The 15,154-nt window shown below is 44.8% G+C and overlaps 1 long non-coding RNA gene across 1 annotated transcript; it reads right to left on the reverse strand.

The window, feature by feature from the left end:
- Nucleotides 1-2,391: 2,391 nt before the first annotated feature.
- LOC143925371 (uncharacterized) lies at nucleotides 2,392-13,895 on the reverse strand. Its single transcript, XR_013261954.1, has 2 exons — nucleotides 13,584-13,895; nucleotides 2,392-2,673 (listed from the first exon to the last, which is right to left on the reverse strand). It is a non-coding gene; the product is annotated as an uncharacterized LOC143925371 (long non-coding RNA).
- Nucleotides 13,896-15,154: the final 1,259 nt, after the last annotated feature.

Genomic DNA, 15,154 nt, shown 5'->3' on the forward strand with positions numbered 1-15,154 from the left:
CTACCTAATAAAGATTTTAACCCCCTGATTGCCCCTAGTTAACCCTTTCACCAGTGATCACCGTATAAGTGTTATGGGTGACTCTGGTTAGTTTGCTTTTTATAGCATCAGGGCACCCACCATTTATTACCCAATAAAGGTTTAACCCCCTGATCACCCAGCGGGTGATAGTAATTAGGTTTTAGGGTCAGGGTCTGCGTCGCCCCAGGCAGCGCTAGGTTAATGCCAGTACTGCTAACACCCACACGCAAAGCATAAACCTCCCGTAGTGGTATAGAATCTGAACAGATCAATATCTGATCTGATCAGATCTATACTAGCGTCCCCAGCAGTTTAGGGTTCCAAAAAAACGCATTGTTAGCGGGATCAGCCCAGATACCTGTTGGCACCTGCGTTTTGCCCCTCCGCCCAGCCCACCCAAGTGCAGTATCGATTGATCACTGTCACTTACAAAACACTAAACACATAACAGCAGCGTTCGCAGAGTCAGGCCTGATCCCTGCCATCGCTAACAGTTTTTTTTGGTAGCATTTTATATTTAAATCCGGAAGGCAGTGCTTGGTTTTCGGGGTCCCGTACGTGGCTAGGCTCCCAAAAAGTCCCCCACATGTGGTATCCCCGTACTCGGGAGAAGCAGCAGAATTTATTTTGGGGTGTAATTTCACTTATGCCCATAGCATGTGTGAGCAATATATCATTTAGTGACAACTTTGTGCAAAAAAAAAAAAAAAAAAATTTTTAATATTCCTGCAACTTGTGGCAAAATATAAAATATTTAATGGACTCAACATGCCTCTCAGTAAATAGCTTGGGGTGTCTACTTTCCAAAAGGGGGTCATTTGGGGGGGGGGGGGTTTGTGCTATTTTGGCATTTTATGGCCTTTGAAACTGTGATAGGTAGTGAGGAGTGAAATCAAAAATTTGCACCCTTAGAAATCCTGAAGGCAGTGATTGGTTTTCGGGGTGCCATATGTGGCTAGACTCCCAAAAAGTACCACATATGTGGTATATCCGTACTCAGGAGAAGCAGCAGAATATATTTTGGGGTGCAATTCCACATATAACTATGGCATGTGTGAGCAATATATCATTTAGTGACAACTTTTTGTAAACTTTTTTTTTTTGTGTGTCATTATTCAATCACTTGGGAGAAAAAAAATATTCAATGGGCTCAACATGCCCCTCAGCAATTTCCTTGGGGTGTCTACTTTCCAAAATGGGGTCATTTGGGGGGGGGGGGGGTTGTACTGCCCTGCCATTTTAGGACCTCAAGAAATGAGATAGGCAGTCATAAATTAAAAGCTGTGTAAATTCCAGAAAATGTACATTTTTTTTAATTAAAGACATGTGGCTGAATAAATTTTGCCCTAAATGTATGACTAAAATTGAGTTTATTCGATTTTTCTTATAACAAAAAGTAGAAAATATATATTTTTCTTGAAATTTTCGGTCTTTTTCCATTTATATCGCAAAAAATAAAAATTGCAGAGGCAATCAAATACCATCAAAAGAAAGCTCTATCTGTGGGAAGAAAAGGACGCAAATTTTGTTTGGGTACAACATTGCATGACCGCGCAATTACCAGTTAAAGCAGTGCAGTGCGAAATTGTAAAAAGACCTCTGGTCCTTAGGCTGACAATTGGTCCGGGGCTGAAGTGGTTAAACCATCAAATAACCATACAAAAAAAAAGTGACATTTTTTATTAAAAAAAGAAAACTATTTTTGTGCCATCTGATTACATTTTTTATTTTTTTCCCCATCGTCTACAAAATGTTAACAAAAAGAAATAACAAAACACACAAAATATAATAATAAAAATGTTTTAATCTTTTTTGTTATGTCATTTTTGTAATTTTACAGCCACATTATACATGGCCAGCGATCACGATTATAAAATAAAATAAAAACCAAATTTTCTGTAAATCTGTTACCTAAACAAGCAGACTTGATTTTTATAGAAAATGGGGTTTGAATGACTTAATTTTGCCTCGGTAAAGACCAGTTCCAAAACAACAGCCCCGATAAAGGAGACAAATGCCCCTGATACACATTGGCTGTACAACACTACAAACGATTAACACATCTGTCATCAAGTTTAATTTGCAGTCTTTGACATTGACAGTTGGCGTCTTGGACATGCTAATGAATGATTTTTTATATTTTAACATCTACATCTCTGACACAATGCAACCAGTACCCAACCACAACTGAATGAATGAATGAGTGACTTGTATAGCACTACCTATGCGAACTGAATCGCCTCAGGGCGCTTTCACAACTGAAATATACGACTGGTGTTTGTATTATGGCAGAGAGAAGCAGAGTTGTTTGATTACTGGAGCAATTTGTGTTACTCACCTTACTGATATCTTCCACAATTAACATCTTTATTTGTTTTCCATCCATACGGTCAAGAACTTTTTCGACTGTTGCTTGTGCGTGTCTCATAGTATGGCGGCTAATGATGAGGTCAACCATTTCCTCCACAGATTTATCTTTAATATGTCTTGTCTGAATTTTGCTTTTTTCAAAAGGTGCCGCTATTAAACTAAGATAGTATTTAAACGTTCGTATGCCGTCCTCTCCAAGTGTTTTCAGATGGGTTGCCATGATGTTGCCTATTTCCTTCTCCATACCGATGTTGGGCAGAGATTTTTCTGACTCTGAAGGTTCTGGAATAGACACAGAGATGTATGAATCTGAACACATACAACACATGAAAGGTGGCATATAAAACCTTGATAGAAGTAGAAGAGCTGGAAATTCCGACATTTATAAAAAAAATGGGAGAGGGAATTGGAGAAACGAGGAAGGAACTAAGAAGTCGGAAAAATCCTGAAACTAGTACATGGATCATCAGTAAATAATGGGATGGTGGAAATGAACTATGAGTGCGTAACCCGATGGTATAGAACCCCAGAAACACTAGGGAAATGTCAAATAGGACAAACAACGGAGTGTTGGCGGGGCTGTAAACAAACGGGAACCATGGCACATATATGGTGGGGGTGCCCCAAAATTAAAATGTACTGGAAGGAAATACTGAGTTATATTAAGGAAATAACTACCATATATACTCGAGTATAAGCCGAGTTTTTCAGCACCTCTTTTTTTTGTGCTGAAAATGCCCCCCTCGGCTTATACTCGAGTCAAGCACTTTTCTGCAGCAGAGAATGAAATTTTCTGAACTGACTTTGGGGCCCCCGTGTCTCGGGGCCACTTGGTGCTAGGAACCCCAAATTTGGTGTGCAAACCCAGTGGAACCAGCACTACATCATATCCAATGGTGTGCAAACCCATTGGAACCAGCACTACAATATATCCATAGTGCCGGGGTTCCTAGCACCAAGTGGCCCCGGGATACAGGGCCCCAAAGTCGATTCGGAAAATGTCATTCTCTGCTGCAGAAAAGTGCTTGACATTTTCCAAACCGACTTTGGCACCCCATATCTCAGGGGCCACTTGGGGCTAGGAACCCCGGCACTATGGATATGTTGTAGTGCTGGTTCCAATGGGTTTGCACACCAAATTTTACGTTCGTAGCACCAAGTGGCCCTGTGATACAGGGCCTCAAAGTCGGTCAATTGTGTCCATCTGCAGCAATGTCATTTCCAGAGACTCCAAATTGTGCCTGCAGCTAGGGGGCATCAAGGAACCCTTAACTACTGAGTTTGAAGTTCGGGGGACCTATGACTGCAAATGGACACAGGGAGGCTGCAAATGGGCATTGTTGACCCTCTTTTCCACTTACAATACCCTGTTTCCCTGAAAATAAGACCTAGCGTGATTGTCAGTGATTGCTGCAATATAAGCCCTACCCCGCCAAATAAGCCCTACCCCGTTTCCCTGAAAATAAGACCTACAAGGGCTTTAAATAGGGCTTATTTGGGGGGTAGGGCTTACATTGCAGCCATCACAGACAATCACGCTAGGTCTTATTTTTGGGGAAAAAGGGTAGCTGCGCATTTCTCACCCTAGGCTTATACTCGAGTTAATATTTTTTCCCAGTTTTTTTGTGGTAAAAATAGGAAGGAGGGTAAGGTTAGATAAAGGTTTGGAAATAAAATTTGTTCATGTATATCCCCATTGAGTAGGGAAAATGTTTTAACTTTTTTGTGTATGACAAATTTCAATAAAAAAAAGAAAAAAAAAAAAGAAAAGTGGCAATCAAACCAAAACTATTATTTTAATGCGGTAGATGCTGGTAGATTGGCTCCCCTCCTGTCTCCCGTGCCTCAAATTTATTTCTATGAATACTCCTGATGCGATTCTCACTACTATTGCTAGAGGAGTCTCACCCATCATGTCACATTCTCTATAATGTAGTATAAAAGAAACATTCACAACATGGAAACCACTGTGTATGCAACAGAACATAGGAGAAGATGAGAACTAAAGTTTCTATTCATAACTCATGAATACATTTGTATAGACAAATAGTGATGGCCGAACGGTTCGCCCGGCGGTCGTTTCGCGGCGAATTTCCGACTTTCGCCGTCCGCGGGTTCGAACGCCTTTTTCCGTCGTTCGCCCCGGCGGACTTACGTGTTTAATGTATACAAGAACTTTAACCTTTCGTGACACGTTTATCATGTGTTACAGGACAACCAATTGAGACATGACAGCTCATGGACACTTGGACATTCCCCCTAACCTATAAATACACCCGATCCGGTGGCCATTTTACATTCTTTCTTCTGTCACTGTAGGGAAAGGATCCTGTGTGGAGTAGGGACAGAGAAAACGCTAGCTATTTGGTACACAAAAGTTCTTTTCAGGACTGGTATAGGTGTTAGGTCAGCAGCCTGAGTTTCTTTTGTCAGTTTAGATAAAGGGACAGAGCGCTGTATGCTGCTATTTTAGGGACAGCTCAGCCAGATTAGTCTTTCTTCATCATCATCATCATCATCATCATTAGCTGTTACTATCAGGTCCACAAAAGAGCTGTTCCAGCTAATCGTTCCAGCCTACTCTTTTTTGCCAATTTGTATAGGGACAGGCAGGAAGCAGTGTGTCAGGCAGTGAGGATAATTTTAAAGACTTGCTGTTACTATTAGTTCCACAAAGGTTCTTTTCAGGACTGGTATCAGTGGTACGGTAATAGGCTTGTACACGTATAATATTCTTTCTTCCAAATATAGAAAGAATATTATACTTGACTGCTGCCCTTCTGCTGCAGTCTGCTAATCATTCACAACTCACTTGTTCCACAAAGCTCTTTATCAGGACTGGTAACTTGGTCTGTCTAGGGTGCTACGGTACATAGGCTTGGGTGCGGTACAGTCTGCTGTTCTGTAAGGACCGCTATCGGTCCACAATAGATAGGGTTGCCGTGCACTACTGCTGACCGCTGCCCTATACTGCAGCAGTCCTTCAGCGGTATAGGGACTGACGCACAGTCTGCTAAACACTAATACACAACCTGCTTGGTCCACAAAAGTTCTTATAAGGACTGGTAACTTGGTATAGGGTGCTACGGTACATAGGCCTGAGTGCGTTACAGTCTGCTGTTCTGTAAGGACCGCTATCGGTCCACAATACATAGGGTTGACGTGCACTACTGCTGACCGCTGCCCTATACTGCAGCAGTCCTTCAGCGGTATAGGGACTGACGCACAGTCTGCTAAACACTAACACACAACCTGCTTGGTCCACAAAAGTTCTTATAAGGACTGGTAACTTGGTATAGGGTGCTACGGTACATAGGCCTGAGTGCAGTACAGTCTGCTGTTCTGTAAGGACTGCTATCGGTCCACAATACATAGGGTTGCCGTGCACTACTGCTGACCGCTGCCCTATACTGCAGCAGTCCTTCAGCGGTATAGGGACTGACGCACAGTCTGCTAAACACTAATACACAACCTGCTTGGTCCACAAAAGTTCTTATAAGGACTGGTAACTTGGTATAGGGTGCTACGGTACATAGGCCTGAGTGCAGTACAGTCTGCTGTTCTGTAAGGACCGCTATCGGTCCACAATACATAGGGTTGCCGTGCACTACTGCTGACCGCTGCCCTATACTGCAGCAGTCCTTCATTGGTATAGGGACTGACGTACAGTCTGCTAATCACTAACACACAACCTGCTTGGTCCACAAAAGTTCTTATAAGGACTGGTAACTTGGTATAGGGTGCTACGGTACATAGGCCTGAGTGCGTTACAGTCTGCTGTTCTGTAAGGACCGCTATCGGTCCACAATACATAGGGTTGCCGTGCACTACTGCTGACCGCTGCCCTATACTGCAGCAGTCCTTCATTGGTATAGGGACTGACGTACAGTCTGCTAATCACTAACACACAACCTGCTTGGTCCACAAAAGTTCTTATAAGGACTGGTAACTTGGTATAGGGTGCTACGGTACATAGGCCTGAGTGCGTTACAGTCTGCTGTTCTGTAAGGACCGCTATCGGTCCACAATACATAGGGTTGCCGTGCACTACTGCTGACCGCTGCCCTATACTGCAGCAGTCCTTCATTGGTATAGGGACTGACGTACAGTCTGCTAATCACTAACACACAACCTGCTTGGTCCACAAAAGTTCTTATAAGGACTGGTAACTTGGTATAGGGTGCTACGGTACATAGGCCTGAGTGCAGTACAGTCTGCTGTTCTGTAAGGACCGCTATCGGTCCACAATACATAGGGTTGCCGTGCACTACTGCTGACCGCTGCCCTATACTGCAGCAGTCCTTCATTGGTATAGGGACTGACGTACAGTCTGCTAATCACTAACACACAACCTGCTTGGTCCACAAAAGTTTTTATAAGGACTGGTAACTTGGTATAGGGTGCTACGGTACATAGGCCTGAGTGCAGTACAGTCTGCTGTTCTGTAAGGACCGCTATCGGTCCACAATACATAGGGTTGACGTGCACTACTGCTGACCGCTGCCCTATACTGCAGCAGTCCTTCAGCGGTATAGGGACTGACGCACAGTCTGCTAAACACTAACACACAACCTGCTTGGTCCACAAAAGTTCTTATAAGGACTGGTAACTTGGTATAGGGTGCTACGGTACATAGGCCTGAGTGCAGTACAGTCTGCTGTTCTGTAAGGACTGCTATCGGTCCACAATACATAGGGTTGCCGTGCACTACTGCTGACCGCTGCCCTATACTGCAGCAGTCCTTCATTGGTATAGGGACTGACGTACAGTCTGCTAATCACTAACACACAACCTGCTTGGTCCACAAAAGTTTTTATAAGGACTGGTAACTTGGTATAGGGTGCTACGGTACATAGGCCTGAGTGCAGTACAGTCTGCTGTTCTGTAAGGACCGCTATCGGTCCACAATACATAGGGTTGCCGTGCACTACTGCTGACCGCTGCCCTATACTGCAGCAGTCCTTCATTGGTATAGGGACTGACGTACAGTCTGCTAATCACTAACACACAACCTGCTTGGTCCACAAAAGTTCTTATAAGGACTGGTAACTTGGTATAGGGTGCTACGGTACATAGGCCTGAGTGCAGTACAGTCTGCTGTTCTGTAAGGACCGCTATCGGTCCACAATACATAGGGTTGCCATGCACTACTGCTGACCGCTGCCCTATACTGCAGCAGTCCTTCATTGGTATAGGGACTGACGTACAGTCTGCTAATCACTAACACACAACCTGCTTGGTCCACAAAAGTTTTTATAAGGACTGGTAACTTGGTATAGGGTGCTACGGTACATAGGCCTGAGTGCAGTACAGTCTGCTGTTCTGTAAGGACCGCTATCGGTCCACAATACATAGGGTTGACGTGCACTACTGCTGACCGCTGCCCTATACTGCAGCAGTCCTTCAGCGGTATAGGGACTAAGAGTTTTGTCACAGGGTGATTTAAAAAATGACAGGCAGAGGAAGAGGCAGGCCCTTCCGCAGGGGTGGTAGGGGTAGGGCAGGAGCAACAGCCTTGAGCCAAAGTGGGAAGTTGCAGAAGGTGCGTTCAATTACTTTAAAGGACGCACCAGACTTGGTTGAGTGGCTCACTCAGCCTTATTCTTCTGCACCCTCCTCATCCTCTCGATCTGCACCCTCTTCTTCACTCTCTGCTATGTGCACCCCCAAAGACACTACCACCAACAACACCACCACCACCACATACCTTCCGCTTGAGTGCAAATGGGGGCCTTCATGCTCCAGTGTTTTAATAGGGACCCCCGTATAAAAAGCATGAGGGTCAAGGACCAGTACTGGGTGGCAACGTACTTAGATCCCCGGTACAAACACAAAATGGCGGAAATGTTACCGCCGTCGCAGAGGGCTGTCAGAATGCAGCACTTCCAGGCCTTGCTTCGAGAAATGCTGCATTCTGCTTTTGCGTGCGCTGGCAGAGGAGCAATTCCCACTCCCAGAGAAGGATTTGCGGGTACCAATCCAACAGCGCCTGCAAGAAGAGGCCGGTTTGAAGATGTGTTGGTGACTTCGGATATGAGGTCATTCTTTCAGCCGACCCATCGACAGGTGTCATCCGGATCCAGCATCAGGGAACGCCTAGACCGTCAGGTGTCCGACTACATTGGGTTAACGGCCGATGTGGACGCTCTGAGGAGTGATGAACCCCTAGACTACTGGGTGGGCAGGCTTGACCTCTGGCCAGAGCTTGCCCAATTTGCAATCGAACTGTTGGCTTGCCCCTCATCCAGTGTCCTGTCCGAAAGGACGTTCAGCGCAGCAGGGGGGATTGTGACCGATAAGCGTACTCGCCTAGCTCACGACAGTGTTAACTACCTCACATTTCTAAAAATGAATGAGGCATGGATCTCGGAGGAATTCAACACATGTGATCAGTAGACCATGTATATGTCTATAAACAATTTTTGGAATCAAGCACACAGACCTTCTTAATTCATTTGGCTCACTTCCCTGACCCAAAAAAGCACACCGTACTATATGCCCCTACCCTCCTCTTTGAAGAGGTTGAGCGGTGTCATATTTCTACTGGGGCTGCTTATTATGAGGGGTTCCCACCATCCCTGTGCTGTGCTGACTTCCTCCTGGGTGTTCTTATTATGAGGGGCTCCCACCATCCCTGTGCTGTGCTGACTTCCTCCTGGGGGTTCTTATTATGAGGGGCTCCCACCATCCCTGTGCTGTGCTGACTTCCTCCTGGGGGTTCTTATTATGAGGGGATCACACCATCCCTGTGCTGTGCTGACTTCCTCCTGGGGCTGCTTACGGTGCTGCTGTCAGCGCTGTATGTCACGGAGCTGCTGTCAGCGCTGTATGTCACGGAGCTGCTGTCAGCGCTGTATGTCACGGAGCTGCTGTCAGCGCTGTATGTCACGGAGCTGCTGTCAGCGCTGTATGTCACGGAGCTGCTGTCAGCGCTGTATGTCACGGAGCTGCTGTCAGCGCTGTATGTCACGGAGCTGCTGTCAGCGCTGTATGTCACGGTGCTGCTGTCAGCGCTGTATGTCACGGAGCTGCTGTCAGCGCTGTATGTCACGGAGCTGCTGTCAGTGCTGTATGTCACGGAGCTGCTGTCAGCGCTGTATGTCACGGAGCTGCTGTCAGCGCTGTATGTCACGGAGCTGCTGTCAGCGCTGTATGTCACGGTGCTGCTGTCAGCGCTGTATGTCACGGAGCTGCTGTCAGCGCTGTATGTCACGGAGCTGCTGTCAGCGCTGTATGTCACGGAGCTGCTGTCAGCGCTGTATGTCACGGAGCTGCTGTCAGCGCTGTATGTCACGGAGCTGCTGTCAGCGCTGTATGTCACGGTGCTGCTGTCAGCGCTGTATGTCACGGAGCTGCTGTCAGCGCTGTATGTCACGGAGCTGCTGTCAGCGCTGTATGTCACGGAGCTGCTGTCAGCGCTGTATGTCACGGTGCTGCTGTCAGCGCTGTATGTCACGGAGCTGCTGTCAGCGCTGTATGTCACGGAGCTGCTGTCAGCGCTGTATGTCACGGAGCTGCTGTCAGCGCTGTATGTCACGGAGCTGCTGTCAGCGCTGTATGTCACGGAGCTGCTGTCAGCGCTGTATGTCACGGTGCTGATGTCAGTGCTCTGTATTACGGTGCTGCTGTCAGTGCTCTGTATCTCCTGCACCCTCTTGTTTGCCTACCCTGGTCCCTGACCTTCCCTCTCCTCCATTGCCTTCATTAGCTCCATAGTCCTGAATTGTCAGAACAATTTCCCAAATAAAAAAAAAATGCTTGTAGTTATCGATCCCAAATTCACCTCATACATGTATTATGCTATTGTCCAGGTGGTGGGACTACGTGCTACCCCCTAATAATTACCCCGTGGCCGCAAATTCGACCTAAAGGTTTGCGAAATTCGCCTCCCATTGAAGTCAATGGAGCCCGCGGCGAACGGTCGTTTTCGCGAACGTTTGTGTCCGTTCGCGTTTCGCGTTCGCGAAACGTCCCGTCGGAAGTTCGTCCATCACTATAGACAAACCCTTTCATTTTAATTAATGTTGGACTATAAATTTGGCTATAAACAGTAGAAAAAAATCTGCATTAAAAAAGTTTTTTTTTTTTAAGTTCTGAACACTTCAGGGGAGCTCTTTCCTGTATTGTTTGCCCTTGAACAATTATTTGTTTCAGGGAAAACAAGTGATTGGTTAACCAGTTCCCGACCGGCTCCTGCACATATATACGTCGGCAGAATGGCACGACCGGGAAAAGTAACGTACCGGTACGTAACTTTGAATTTCTCACGCGCCTTCTGCGAGCTCCGTGACCACGCCCGCGGGTCCCACGGACTCGATCGCCGCAGGGATACCTGCGATCGCGTCACGGAGCTCTAGAACGGGGAGATGCCGATGTAAACAGTATCTCCCCGTTCTGCCTAGTGACAGGACACTGATAGTCTGTTCCCTGTCATCGGAAGCAGCGATCAGTGTGGTGTCACACACAGCCACGCCCCCAGACAGTTAGAAACACGCCTCTAGGACACACTTAACCCCTCCCCGCCCCCTAGTGGTTAGCCCCTTCACTGCCGGTGACATTTTTACAGTAATCAATGCAATTTTATAGCATTGATCGCTGTATTAATGACAATGGTCCCAAAAATGTGTCAAAATTGTCCGACGTGTCCACCATAATGTTGCAGTCATGATAAAAATCGCCGATCGCCGCCATTACTAGTAAAAAAAAAATTATTAATAAAAATGCCATAAAACTATCCCCTATTTTGTAAACGCTATAACTTTTGCGCAAACCAGTCAATAATCGGTTATTGCAATTTTTTTAACCAAAAAAAAAGTAGAAGAATACGTATCGGCCTAAAATGAGGAAAAAAAATTTGTTTATAGCGCAAAAAATAAAAACCACAGAGGTGATCAAATACCACCAAAAGAAAGCTCTATTTGTGGGAAAAAAAGGATATCAATTTGGTTTGGGAGCCTCGCCGCACGACCGTGCAATTGTAAGTTAAAGCGATGCAGTGCCGAATCACAAAAAACGCTCTGGTCAGGAAGGGGGTAAATCCTTCCGGGGCTTAAGTGGTTAATATTGGGAATTGCTCTGCTTTTGATTTAGTTTGCTGCTGTAAATTACTTTGAATGGCTTCCCATACTAATTTTATTGGAAAGAAAAGTAAAGCCGTGGTAAGAATCATTACAAATATAAAAATGAAGATTAATTAAAGCTATATGGTTGTCAAATGGAGGGTCTTAGTGCCGCCCATGCTTTTATTAAGAGACACACCTGGGTTACCTGGGCTTTGTTAGCCATGGCAAGGAAATTTTTTTTTTTGGAGAGGCAGGCAAACTGGGCAATTGCCTGGGCTCCAAAGTCCCTAAAGCCCCGTACACACGATCGGATTTTCAGACGGAAATGTTGGAAGTCAGGCTGTTGGCGGAAAATCCAACCGTGTGTACGCTCCTTCGGACAATTGTTGTTGGACTTTCCACCAACAAATTTTGGCTAGCATGTCTTTATGATGTTTTACGCCAACAAATGTGTGTTGTCGGACTTTCCGATCGTGTGTACACAAGTCCGTTGGACAAAAGTTCAAAGTACAAAGACGCATGCTCGGAAGCAGAAGCGGTCGGTCTTGTAAACTAGCATTCGTATAAGAGAATTAACATTTGTGACGCGCCAAATTATGAAATCTCCAAATGCGGCGCACAATTCTCTTCTTCTTTAATGAGATAATAATGAAGCTGCTTTGCTGGTGATACTGATCGAGTTATTGCAAACACATTTTCAAAAGTTTTTTTTTTCTAGTGTTATCAAGAATAATATTATTATGGGGTTTTCTTTGTTTTTTTTTATTTGTGCAAGTTACCACAACACCATTATCCTGTAGTTTTTGAGATTAAAGATACAACTATGTTGGTGTCCCTTGTTAATTTTACATTGTATTTTTTAAAATGTAACTGCCGACTCCCAAACTGTCATTTGAAGTAAAACACACAGCCAAGTATTATTCTACACAATTTTTGTATTGTGCATTAACAAAAAAAAAAATTAGATATGCTATCTGCCCATAGAACTTAACCAAAAAGTGCTTTCTAAGCATCCAAAAATATAGAAAATATACCAAATCAAATCATTATTCAACCAAAAAAAGCAATAACTCCAAGGCCAATAATAAATAACACGTTATCTGCTTAGATTCCGCAACATGTCTGGTTGATGAATGGCCGTTTAGAAACTAAGTGGAAAGCACGAACTGAAAATCGCTAAATGAAAAACGCGAAAAGAAAAGCGCGAATCAACACTCACCAAACTTCTACTAACATGAAATTAGCAGAAGGAGCCCAAAGGGTGGCGCTAAAGAGCTGAAAAACCACGTAGTACATCTAGTACATCACTACGTTCGTAATTCTTGGGCAACTAACAATAACAATAATTCTAACAAATAATAAATCAAAAACACTGAAATGTGCTGAGTTGCAGAATTGTCGCTGTCATTACTTTTAGTGTTTGATGACAAATTTCCACACAAATTACCATCGCTCAATTCTGCAAATGATTCTAATTTATTATCGCTGTTTTCTAGCTGCTCTATAACCACTTTTGATGTAAACGGACATTTTTTGGTTGCTATGGACAATCTTAAGTTTCCAGGCATAAAGAACAGTGTATATAACATAAAACTGTATGCAGGACACTGGACAAGCCACTAGGGACAAAGGGGATGTGTAATTATTTGATACAGTACTGTATTCTGTATGATTACATTATACTGTAGCTATACTGTGTTTTTTACTTTTTGAATTTGGCGCCGAACTCCGTCCCCGTGCGTCGCAATGCTCACAGGAAACGGAGTCCGGCGCTGTCACAGATCGTGCAAGGCATGGAGGCTCGCTGATCACAGCAGGGAGACATCGCTGGATCCAGGAGACAAGGTAAGTAGCCCCCTTCATGGATCCTGCGATGGGATCCTGAGTCTGGCTCTGGAATACCGCTTATGGTAATTAAATCTCACCCCGAGCCAGACTTGGGAATACCGCCAGGGAGGTTAAGGAAAAACTCAGCAGAAAAACTGATAGTGTGTATGGGGCTTTAGGGGCTTTAGCCATCCTGCAGCAGCAGATGGAGACGTCTATGTATGGCCATGGGTTTGGAGAGACAAGGGGTGGTGATAGGTAAACAATTGTCCAAACAAAAATGAAACTGAAGTAGACACGTACCCGATTGATTGATGGAGGGTTGAGGAGGAGTTGTAGGAGGATCTGAGGAGACAGAAAATGTCAGTTCCTGTTGGCGTTGGCAGCACCTGAGCAATGTTCCTGCCCTCTCACCCTATTGGATATTTTTAATTCTTTTTTAAATAATGCTTACTGCCCATACATTATATGTTTCAATTTCTGCTCTCTAATCTGTCACTGCAGCCAGGCAGGATATTAGGATCTTTGAAGGACAGCATCAGCAGTTAACGCTCAACTGAGTTTGAGGAGCCATCTCAGGTATGGCATCCGTGTGGCAATGGCTCATGTGAAGATTAATTTGGTATCTATAGTCGTAATGATGATCTCCTCAAGGCAGTGTTGTATGGCTTGTTGCCTAAGATGCAGATATTAGTTTGTTATATTTGGTTTGTTATGAGATGGCCTTCAAAGACCTTGATCCCGTGTCCAGTTTAATTTGTTATGTTTATTGCTTATGTTGTTATTTTGGCTTTGCATTTCATAAATTGGCTGCTGTGGCCAAAGCAGCTTTGGTTTTGTGTCGGATAATTTTAATTGGCAGAGTTGAGTTGTGGATTTTGGTTGGCCCAGGTGACCCCAGGACTTATACAATACCCTTGTCATGTGCTCTACACCTCCATTGTAGTGGGTTGCTTGTGCACTGCATCTCTCTTTCTGAGTGGCACCTGTGTTAGGTATGCCCATGACAATGTGCTCAGAGTGTTCTGCCCATACCTAGAAGAATACTTAGAATTTTCCACTTGTCCGTTGCAAAGTGCCTTATGTAATCACCATGTCCCTGGTATAGTATTTTTATGGTAAAGTGCTCAATATATCTGTTGTAGAGCTCCAACTTCTCAGCATGCTCAACGTAGCCCTGGCAGAGTGCTCCTTGTGCTCAACATGAACCCGGTAGAGTGATCCATTCTTCCAGCATGCCCTAGACAAAGCACTAAGTTTTGATATGTAACTATACTCTGCCCACTATACTTCACATGTCTCTGTGCTAATCATAACCCTAGCAAACTGCTCAGTGTTTGCAGCATGTCCCTGACAAGAGGGCCCAGTGTGCTCAACATTTCTCCACACCTCCCAACATTTAGGAATGAGGGACGCCTACTGGCAAGCGTATGTAGGCAGAGGGCGCGCCCCCTGCCACACCCCCTTAAAGGAGAATTAACCAAGAACAATTTGGAATTTGGATGAAAGGTTTAGCACTGAGAAACTTTTTGAAAGATAAAAAGTGCATTTTATATACAACTATATGGATCAGACCGAAATGAGGGACACATGAGGGGGAAAGAGGGACAGAGGGACATTGCTCCAAATCAGGGACAGTTGGGAGCTATGATTTCCCTAATAGAGTGATCAGTGTGTTTAGCATTTCCCAAGGAACGTGTTCCTTGTACTCAGCACATCTGACAGGGTAATAATCAGTGTGCTTAGTATGTCCCCGGCAGAGAGATCAGTGTTCTCAACATGTCCTTTGCAGTCTTTTCATTGTGTGTAATATCCCCCTTGTGCCCAGCTTGTTCCTGGCAAAGTCTTGTGATTATTATGAGTTCAGTATGCTT

This window comes from Lithobates pipiens, unplaced genomic scaffold, assembly GCF_037356315.1.
Source record: "Lithobates pipiens isolate NorthernLeopardFrog02 unplaced genomic scaffold, aLitPip1_a1.2 Scaffold_22, whole genome shotgun sequence".
NCBI classification, from domain to species: domain Eukaryota; kingdom Metazoa; phylum Chordata; class Amphibia; order Anura; family Ranidae; genus Lithobates; species Lithobates pipiens.